Here is a 10,415-nt window from a genome sequence, read left to right on the forward strand (position 1 = left end):
CAAGAGCTACCCTCTGCAACCATGGCTGATGATATCCTCTAACTGAAGCCAAGCATGGATATAAGGAAGCCCATTCTTCCATCAGGGCCATTAAGAAGCTGGCGATCAGCCTTGTAAAGATGAGAATCCACTGCTTGGATCAGTCTATTTGATGGCGGGGTTGGGGGAAATGGAAGGAAGGCCTTGCAGTACCATCCAGATACAACTTGTCACATGAAGCTTGCATATTGTGACCCGCACAACTGGAGCAGACAAAGGGGATGTGATGGAGGTTGAAGAACAGGGAGAGCAGCAGCAGTCTTCAGAGGAGGAAGATCAGGACAGCGAGCAGGAGGAATATCGATTAGGTGCAACAAATCAGACAGGACCGAAGTGATACCTGGCTCTATTAGATATGAGCTGGGTGAAGTCATCATTCATTGACTGTAAATTTATTGCTACTTGAAAGGTAAGCAGTCCCCCTGTTTAGTTCCAGAAAAAATGCAGCATTTTTGGTTTCTGTTTGCCACTTTGAGTTGTTTAATGAAAGTTAACAACTGTTTGAATTAATGTGTTGCTCCAAAATTCAACAATGGCAAGACATTATAGCATGATGGGCATTAGGAAATCATAGTGGTGCTAAGGGTGGGTAGCCTCTTTAGCTTCATTCTTATAGCTGCAGCTGCAATGATAGCCTATCAGACAGGTGGTGATTTAATGTGCCAATATATTTATAAAGGCGATATTCTATTTATAATGAAGTGTCACCCATGCCAGCTTTGTGCCCACAGCAGTTTTTCTTTTTTCATTCCTTCCTCCTTTGTCTGTAGTAAAAGTCCATTCCGGGCTGGCTATTTTTTGTGGGCATAAACAGCCTCTGCAGAGATTATCAAAAATTGCTATGATTGACTCTATTTCAAGTCTGCACAGCTGGGAATTAGGGAAAGTTTTCAGTAAACAATAATTGTACCTCAGGTTGACGTCACCAGCTGCAATACATTCACTGAGGCAAGTTGCACAGCTGGGCTTTGACCATGGCACTGACGGTGGGAAGTCCTGGCGCAACTTCTGCCGCAGGTATGTGCAAAATAGAGCAAAAGCAGTGCTATGGAGGTATGATGCATACACAGGTAATGGCAGAGAATTGAATGAACTAACTTACTAGAGCAAACAGAGAGAAACCTTCATGAAACTTTGTCAAATTGACAGTTCTGGATTTTTTTTGGGGGGGTGGAAATTAGCCCAGATTCTTTTTTGGCACAGTTTTCTCATGACTTATTTAGTATAGCGCCTCTGAGGCTCAGTTCAATGCAATAGCAACTCAGGGACATGAGGAGGCGCTGTTTGTGCTGGGCCTTGGCCCTTGAAGGAATTGAAACTTCATTGTTGTCTTCACTTCTTGTTTGTCTAAGGTTTTCTAAAATATTGCTCAGTAATTCTATTCGTTTTGTAAATTCTGATTATTCATAATTTTCAATTACCTGTACCAGTTGTTCTACTGTAGAGTCCATGTAACTAATAATGCTTATTCTTAGGTTATGCTTGATGGCTCACAAAAGACAATGATACATCTTGGAGGTAACTAATTGTTAATTATTATGTAATAGACTCTTACTGTTTATTCAGAACAAGCCAACTCTGCTGAAGACGTTGCATGGGCATTCTTCCCACCAGGCACCAGTAACTGAGACTAATACCAAGGAGAAGGATGGGTGACAGTGTATCTACTCAACACTCCATTACAGAATGCTGCCACTTGAAAATGGACAGGTGTGGCTGCCCCATTCGACTGCTGCTCCATCTCCAGCAATGTCCTTTTGGAGGTAAGAGCACATCTGGTACTGAAACTTCTGTTTATCAGAAACTCCTTCATCGGTCAGCTAACAGCCAATCCACTTTAATGTGCTTAGATATGACTACACGACAAGCAAACTACTCCAAGCTGATTATTTTGCCTTCTTTCTGCTAGATACCCAGCTTGCCCTCGACCATTGCCTGTTCTGAGATCACGATAAGTCCCCATCCTCCCTCTGCTTTCAAACCACAGAAAGACCGCTTCCACCTAGGAAGAACTGGTCTCACAGGCCTGCTGTATGCTCCCTTTTCCTACAAAGTGCAAATCAACAGTGTTAAGATGATGATGCTTCCCATTACAACATCGTGAGGCATGTTCACATGTAATGATTATGGAAATTGACTGTCCAACCATATCCTTCAGAAGTTACATTGCTAAGAAGCTGTCCCTCATTTGAGGACTCCTTATGGGTCTGAGTGTCATAGATTTTCTTTCCTGAGCCATGCTTGCCTTCAGGTGGGTTCAGCATGTTATTACTTCATGGCTACGAGCTTGACATTCCATCAGATTGACATTGCCAGAGTGTAGAAGGTAACTGAAGCACTTCCTGCATGTTCCTGTTCACCATTCCAACCATATCTCTTTGTTTGGAGGAGAAAGTGAGGACTGCAGATGCTGGAGATCAGAGCTGAAAATGTGTTGCTGGAAAAACGCAGCAGGTCAGGCAGCATCCAAGGAGCAGGAGAATCGACGTTTCGGGCATGAACCCTTCTTCAGGAATTCAGCGTAAAGTGTATTCCCTTGTCTGCGTACAGACCTGATTGGGAATCGAACATAAAACATAGAACATAGAACAATACAGCGCAGAACAGGCCCTCGATGTTGCGCCGACCTGTGAACTGTTCTCAGCTCGTCGCCATACACTATCCCAAAATCATCCACGAATTCTGTATGTTCTGGTGCAGTTTTGGTTTTTTGAGCCTATCGTGGGTTAGCAAACATTTTCCCACAACTTCACACTTTTCCATTTTGGCCTCCATCTGCCACTCCTCAGCCCAGCTCCGCATTTTGTCATTATCCAGTTTCAAATCACAACAAACCTCCGCATTGTACACAACTCCAACGAATTTCATGTCATCAGCAAACTTACTAACCCACCCTTCAATTACCTTATCCAAGTCATTTGTGAACATCACAAAGAGCAGATGTCCCAGAACAGATCACTGCGGAACACAAATGATAACCAAGCTCCAGGCAGAATACTTGCCATTTCTCACCAACCTCTGCCTTCTATGAAGATTCCTGATGTTGCAGAACTCTGCCAATTTCTTTATGAAGGTCGCCAACCTCCCTATATCCCATGTCTGCTTACGTTCAGAATTCAAGGACAAGCAAGACAAAAATTCCATCTCGAGTAACAAATAACGTGGTCAATCATTAGAGCTGCCTTTGTCAGGGGTCCATGTAACGACCTCCAGTAGATTTTCGATTTATCCTGTTCTGAGATGTGATGACACACCATAGGAGCAAGTAGGAATTTAACTTAGGCTGTTCAGTTCATACGTGTAGACATTGGCATTGACGACAGAGCAAAGCAATTGACCTTAAACAATGCATCACGTAATGCACTTATGCAACAAGACGTGAAAGTATGTCCACGTTTTGAGTTATCACCCTCACCTTAACCTCCTTCCATCTATTGCATTCCCAACGTCCCTCCCCCAAGTCCCTCCTCCCTACCTTTTATCTTAGCCTGCTTGGCACACTCCCCTCATTCCTGAAGAAGGGCTCATGTCCGAAACGTCGATTCTCCTGCTCCTTGGATGCTGCCTGACCTGCTGCGCATATCTCTTTGTTTGACAGGCAGGTTTCCTCCTGAACATCTAACAGCAATAAGTTTCTCTGGTCTCTCAGAAACTGCAGGAAGGCATTGCTACATTGTCAAACCATCCTTTTTTTACTCCCTACACTGATCTCTTGCAAACCCTTTTATTATAATCTGCAGTGAAGTAGAAGCCACCATTGTCACAGAGGGCCATAGACTGTACTCTCATTACAGAGAAACAACTGATGGTGAGTTTAACCCAAGGACATGGAGCCTTCATTGTCATCTCAGCTAGAACAGGAATTCAACGCATGCTGTTGATGTCATTCTGCATCACAAGCCAGTTATCTAGATAACTGAGCTAACCAACCCCCCCAGTCTGCCTGTAGCCTCATTGACAGCAAAGAGTGCCTGTTAAGTAGATTAGGTTCCCTACAATATGGAAACAGGCCCTTCAACCCAACAAGTCCATACTGAACCTCAGAAGAGTAACTCACCCAGACTCATTCCTCTATCCGAGATATAGCCCTGACTAGTGCACCGACACTATGGACAATTCTGTACTCATTTCTGAATGGAAATGAGAGTACAGAGTATGACACATTTCCCAATTTCCCAAAACAACTTGGCGACTGTAGAGGTGAGCTATTACAGTGTATTTGGTTTCTTGAAAGTAGTCCTGACACTTCCAGGAAAATAGAGCTTATTATTTTTAGCAGAACTGAAGGTGTTCCTAAACAAATTTGTTCACATGGGTGGCCTAGAATACATGGATACATATTTGGATGGTCTAAGAGGTTTGCACTGTAAACAATTAGATGGGAGATTGGTTTATATATGAATAATAGTTAAATCTGGTCAAAAGGATTGCTCTGAAGAATTGGGCCATCTAAAGGATGAGGACAGAGCAAGATCTTGACTCAGACACTAGCTTATGCATGAGCTTGATTAGGAGGGAAATTTTTCCAGAACCTCGGAGAGGAGGTTCGAGAAAGGGAGCCTAGAAATTAAAAGTAAACATTGAGCTGATATGTTCTCACCTCCAGCTGCTTTCCCCAGGAGTAGACTGGGACTGATGCCAGCCAGCTATGTGTCTACAGTGGCATGCCAATTAAGGCTGATGAGGATGCAAATAACAGCAATTGCCCCCCCACAAGGCAATTTTGGCAGCGGGAAACGGACTCCTTGCTGCGTCAGTACCACAGTAATACAAAGGAAGCAGTTGAACAGCAGGAAGGTGGAGTTGTATGAGATTACGAGGATGTTTAATGTTTGCTGGCAGAAACTAGCTGGGCTTGAAGCATGACAAATGTTTAATTTTGAGTGAAGCTTTCCAGGACTGAAATGTGTCTAGTGTGAATAATAGCCCCAGTACTAAGATGACAGCAGCTTCTCATTGTGCCCTACTTGTGATCCTCAGCATTTGTCTTCCTAGCACCACAGTGAGGAATGGACAAGTTGGACCGAAGGGTCTGTTTCCATGATGTATGGCTCGATGAGGGCTGCTTGCTGCCTTGCAATGGGCTTCTGAACCCACCTCCTATCTCCAATTGGCCACCTCGCATAAACGCTGCCTGGAAGATGAGACAATAGGGTCAGGACTTGGAAGCCAATTTAGCATCAGGTTTGTGACAGCAATATTCAGTCCCAATGAGTTAGCCTTTGCTTAAATTGTCATTGCTGATAAATGGGCTATTTAAAGGACAGGGAAAAATAAATATGGCAGCTCACTTTAAAGGATAACGATAGGTGGCATGCACATTTCCAATCCTCTACACAAATCCACACTTGAATGGGTCCCAGCTTGACGTGGAGTAACACAAAAATGAGATTGGAAGGGGATTGACACAGTCTCAGCCGTTCATGTGGACCCTGACTGAATGGAAACGTTATTGCAGGAAATGTGACCACTTCGCAAGGAAATCCAAAAAATATACATGGTGTGTTTTTATTTAAAGTAAGATCTATCGATGCAAATTTGTTGCCACGTTGATGGAAAATTATAGAACTGAAAGGAAGGTAGTTTCAGACACTTTGGAATATGTCTCTGATCTCTCAAAGTACAGTCCCTGAAGAATTCCCTGGAATGGCTTGTTTACTTTTCCAACTTGGGGATTTTTAACACAGAGTAAAAGCAAATCACTGCAGACTCTGTAAATCTGAAATAAAGATGATAACTTCTGGAGTGACTCAGCGGGCAACACAATACCTGGAGAAAGTTTTTAGCTAATAACATTACATCAGAACTGGAAAGCTTTGGAGATGAACAGTTTTTGGACTAATACAAAGGCAGAACAGGGATGAGGGATGGGAAGAGGTGTTGAAGGAGGTTTGGGAAAAAAATACCTCTCCCTTTTGTTATTTTCCAGCCATATCTTGAAGGGCAGGAATTCCTAATAAATACTATCTTTGTATGGTTGTAATGAAATGTTTAACTAGTGGAAGTATATTAGTCTGCATATAGGTAAATATATTGGGCTAAATTGTACTTATTCTTTGGTTGTGCAAGTTGCATTGAGTGTTACAAAACGTTTTTCAATGTGAGGCCAAGCATGATTTCTTACCAAATTCACTTCATTAACCACCTACCCCATCCTAATGGCTGATTCCATCCCTGTCTTACCACTTGTCATTCCCGGAAGAACTGGATATCTGTCAAAAGTCCAGCATCTCTGACAAAACACCAGGATCCCTGCAAGTGGCACCATGTTTAAAACGTACCAGGATGATCATCGGCATTCTGAAACTGTCCTGCTCATCGGTGGATACAAGGGAAAGACAGCACCGGGATTCTCTGACATGGATTCGCTTCCAAAATCGTTCATGGGAAATAGCTGGACCAGCATTTGTCATCCCCAGTTGCCCATGAGAAGGTGGTACTGAGCTGCCTTCTTGAATCACTACAGTCCATGTGCTGGAAAGTGTAGACCCACAATGCCGTTGCGGAGGGAATACCAGAAATTTGAGCCAGTGATACTGAAGGAGCAGTCCTGTATTCCTCACCAGCTTAGATGCTGACTAGTTAGACTAGTTAGACTAACATCAGTAGTGAGGGAATTGCTCGAGTCTATTATAAAACATGCAAAATCAGAACATTTGGAAAGCATTAAGAGGATCAGACAAAGCTGGATCAGAACAATTTGGGAGCATGTGCTAATGACCATTGCACTGTGACAGCTTTGGAGCAGCCCAATGTAAAAATCTCCTAGGTCGCTAGCACTCAGTACACTGCCAGAGACTGGGGACCTGCTCAACCCAGGCAGCTGAGAACTCAATGGAGTTGGCGATCAGAGACTTCTTCTACATGCACAGGGAGAAACAGGAGTGGTACAAAGAGATGTGTGCAATGCCCCCATTGCCATCCTTGCCCTGAGGCTGCAGGACTGCAGTTCCACTAGGGGAACCCACCAACCCACCCAAGCATGCAATCATCTGGTTGCCTCCATGGATAGATTGGTGACTGCCAATGTGGAGCCTTGTCCAGCATCCTCGTGGTCTGCTGTAGAAGCACAGACAATTGCATTTCATCACTTGGCCATTTGTTCTCAGCACCAAAAGCATAGTGACAGGAGGCAGGCAACATGGCATGGCACTTCAAGTGCCCCATTCTCACAAGGAGACAGGACAGTACCAGGAAGCACCCAGTCAGATGGGGAAACACATACAAACTCCTCAGAAGTCTCCTCTTAGGACATTGCAATGAATATGAAGTATCAGTTTTGTATAAATGTGATTGTTTTTATGCTTCATGTGTCTGTTTGATGTCTTTGTGGTCCAAATGTAGGTGTGCCAATATGATGTCTGACTTCATGTCCACACAGGAATTCTATGAATTAGCATCTCTGTTGAGAACCTGCTCAGCGTGTGGAAGCAAGATGAATAAGACATATATAGAGCTATGGATTATATTGACATCATTGCATCTCATGTAAAGACATCCCTATTCTTGACCAAAAGTGATGGTGTGAATGAGGTGGTCAACAAAGTCTATCCTAACCCTGGGCTGTTAATAATGGAACTCTAGGATTGACGATGGTCCTGGACTGCAGAAGCACAGACCTCCTGGCCAAGAATGCCCTGACCAGCCGCCTGCCTGTGGCCAGTGCTGCCCTTGACTTCCTGTGCTGGGACTCCCTGACTGATCAGTGCCTCCATGGACTTCAGTGCAATCTACTCCTCTCACACTTTGAGTCATGGCTGCTTGCTCTACATGCAGTGAGTGTGTTTGCCAATTAAGTTGCTGGCAGATGGCGCAAATATGAGATTGGCATGGCATGGAGCCACAGAGCAAGATGTACGCTACCTTGATTGAGAACTTCTGAACAGTGTGGTAAGCTGCCTGGTTGCGTGACTGCACTAATTGGCACAACAAGGTAAGGTAAGGTAGGCACCAAGTGGGTGAACACTAAGTGGGCAAGCGAGCAGCTCTGAGGTGTAGCCTGCTCCAGTCCGTGAGCTGGCTGTCTGTCCATGCATGCAAAGCATATCTGCAGCAACCTCTCAGTGCTAGTCTCTGGTGTGCCCTGCATTGCAGGTCTGTACTTCCTAAGCAGGCTACAAATGAATCGAAGGGTTTTCATGAGGGATTGGCAAATAGAGGTATGGAGCAGTACAGCATGGAAACAGACTCTTTGGTCCAACAAATCCATGCTGACCAGATATCCTAAATTAATCTAGTCCCATTTGTCAACATTCGGCCCATATCTCTTCCTATTCATGAGCCCATCCAGAGGTCTGTGCATCTGCAGTCCAGGACCATCCAGATGCCTTTTAAATGTTGTTAATGTACCAGCCTCCACCACCTCCTCTGGCAGCTCACTCCATACACACACCACTCTCTGCATGTAAAATAGCCCCTTCAGTCCCTTTTAAATCTTTCCCCTCTCACTTTAAACCTATACCCTCTAGTTTTGGACTCCCCTACCCTGAGAAAAAAGATCTTGTCCATTCATCTAATCCATGCCCCTCATGATTTTATAAACCTCTACCAGGTCACCCTTCAGCCTCCAATGCTCCAGGGAAAATAACCCCAGCCTGTTCAGCCTCTCCCTGTAGCTTGTTGCGCTTGTCAAACAGTGTCCTTTGATCTTCACATTCAGCAAAGAACTGCAAATCGACACTTAACAGTAATAAGAATTGATCTTTATCTATTTCAACAAAATGAATACTAAAATAATGAACACACTGCAAACTGACAATGAATGCTATAAAGCGAATCACCTATCCTTATACTTTAACTTGACTCTGGATGAGCATATCTCACCACACTAGATCTAGGCCTTGATCCACATAGAGTCATAGAGATGTACAGCACAGAAACAGACCCTTCGGTCCAACTTGTCCATGCCGACCAAATATCCCAACCCAATCTAGTCCCACCTGCCAGCGCCCGGCCCATATCCCTCCAAACCCTTCCTATTCATATACCCATCCAAATGCCTCTTAAATGTTGCAATTGTATCAGCCTCCACCACATCTTCTGGCAGCTCATTCCATACACATATCACCCTCTGTGTGAAAACGTTGCTCCTTAGGTCTCTTTTATATCTTTCCCCTCTCACCCTAAACCTATGCTCTCTAGTTATGGACTCTCCGACCCCAGGGAATGACTTTGCCTATTTATCCAATTCATGCTCCTCATAATTTTGTAAACCTCTATAAGGTCACCCCTCAGCCTCCGATGCTCCAGGGAAAACAGCCCCAGCCTGTTCAGCCTCTCCCACATCCTTGTAAAACTTTTCTGAACCCTTCCAAGTTTCACAACGTCTCTCCGATAGGATGGAGACCAGAATTGCACACAATAATCCAACAGTGGCCTAACCAATGTACTGTACAGCTGCAACATACCTCCCAACTCCTGTACTCAATACTCTGACCAATAAAGGAAAGCATACCATGGAGATGATCTGGTTGTCTTCTCCAGGTGGGTCCAGGGTCATCTGCTCTTCATGTTGTTGGTCTTCTTTCCCCAGCAGTGGAGGCTATGACACTACACTATGTTAGCACAGACTGACGTTACCATCAGATTAAGGTAGTCCCAGTCATCTGGAGAAATGCACAGCCCTGAAGGAGAAGGAGATCAATGTCCTACAGCACTCTGCTAGTGTTAAGTGCCACCATCTTCCCTCTGGTACCTCACATTCATTCAATCACTGTGTCTGTACCCAAGGCTCATGCTCTTCCATTCTCACTATTACCTGTGGCACCTTCATCATTTCCCTCAGCCAGCCCAACTCCTGACACTACTAACCCTGCATGCTCTCTGCCCTACCTAAGTCACTCATTTGAGGGCACCTTCCCAACCTCACCTACACTAACAGCTTTGCCATTCACTTTTGTAGCCCTTAATACCTGATTCTCTCTCATTCAAGGAGGAAATTGCCCATAATAGGGCAGAAAGACTCAAGACAGGTGATGGGCTGCCATACATTTGGCTACTTACCCTTTAAGGAGAGCGGCCTGGTATCAGAGACTGCCCTTGACTTACTTTGCTGGGACCCTTGACTGAAGGCTAACACACTCATCTTGACTGAGACCAGAAAATTAGAGGAACAGCATTAGGCCATTTGGCCTATTGAGTTTGCTCCACCATGTGATCATAAGTGCCGATATGTTTCTCAACCCCGTTTTCCTGCCCTCTCCCCATTGCCCTTCACCCTCTTACCAGTCAAGAACTTTTATCTTAAATGCACTCAATGACTTGCCCCACATAGCCTTCTGTGGCAATGAGTTCCACAGATTTACCACCCTCTGGCTGAAGAAATTCCTCCCCCCCCCCCCCCTCAGTTCTGAAAGGTTGTCCCTTCACTGAGAGGC

At 44.6% G+C, this 10,415-nt stretch overlaps 1 non-coding gene across 1 annotated transcript; it reads right to left on the minus strand.

The window, feature by feature from the left end:
- Window positions 1-853: 853 nt before the first annotated feature.
- LOC122564581 lies at window positions 854-994 on the minus strand. The gene has a single exon (XR_006315945.1). It is a non-coding gene; the product is annotated as a U4 spliceosomal RNA (small nuclear RNA).
- Window positions 995-10,415: the final 9,421 nt, after the last annotated feature.

This window comes from Chiloscyllium plagiosum, chromosome 29 (assembly GCF_004010195.1).
Source record: "Chiloscyllium plagiosum isolate BGI_BamShark_2017 chromosome 29, ASM401019v2, whole genome shotgun sequence".
Taxonomy (NCBI): Eukaryota; Metazoa; Chordata; class Chondrichthyes; order Orectolobiformes; family Hemiscylliidae; genus Chiloscyllium; species Chiloscyllium plagiosum.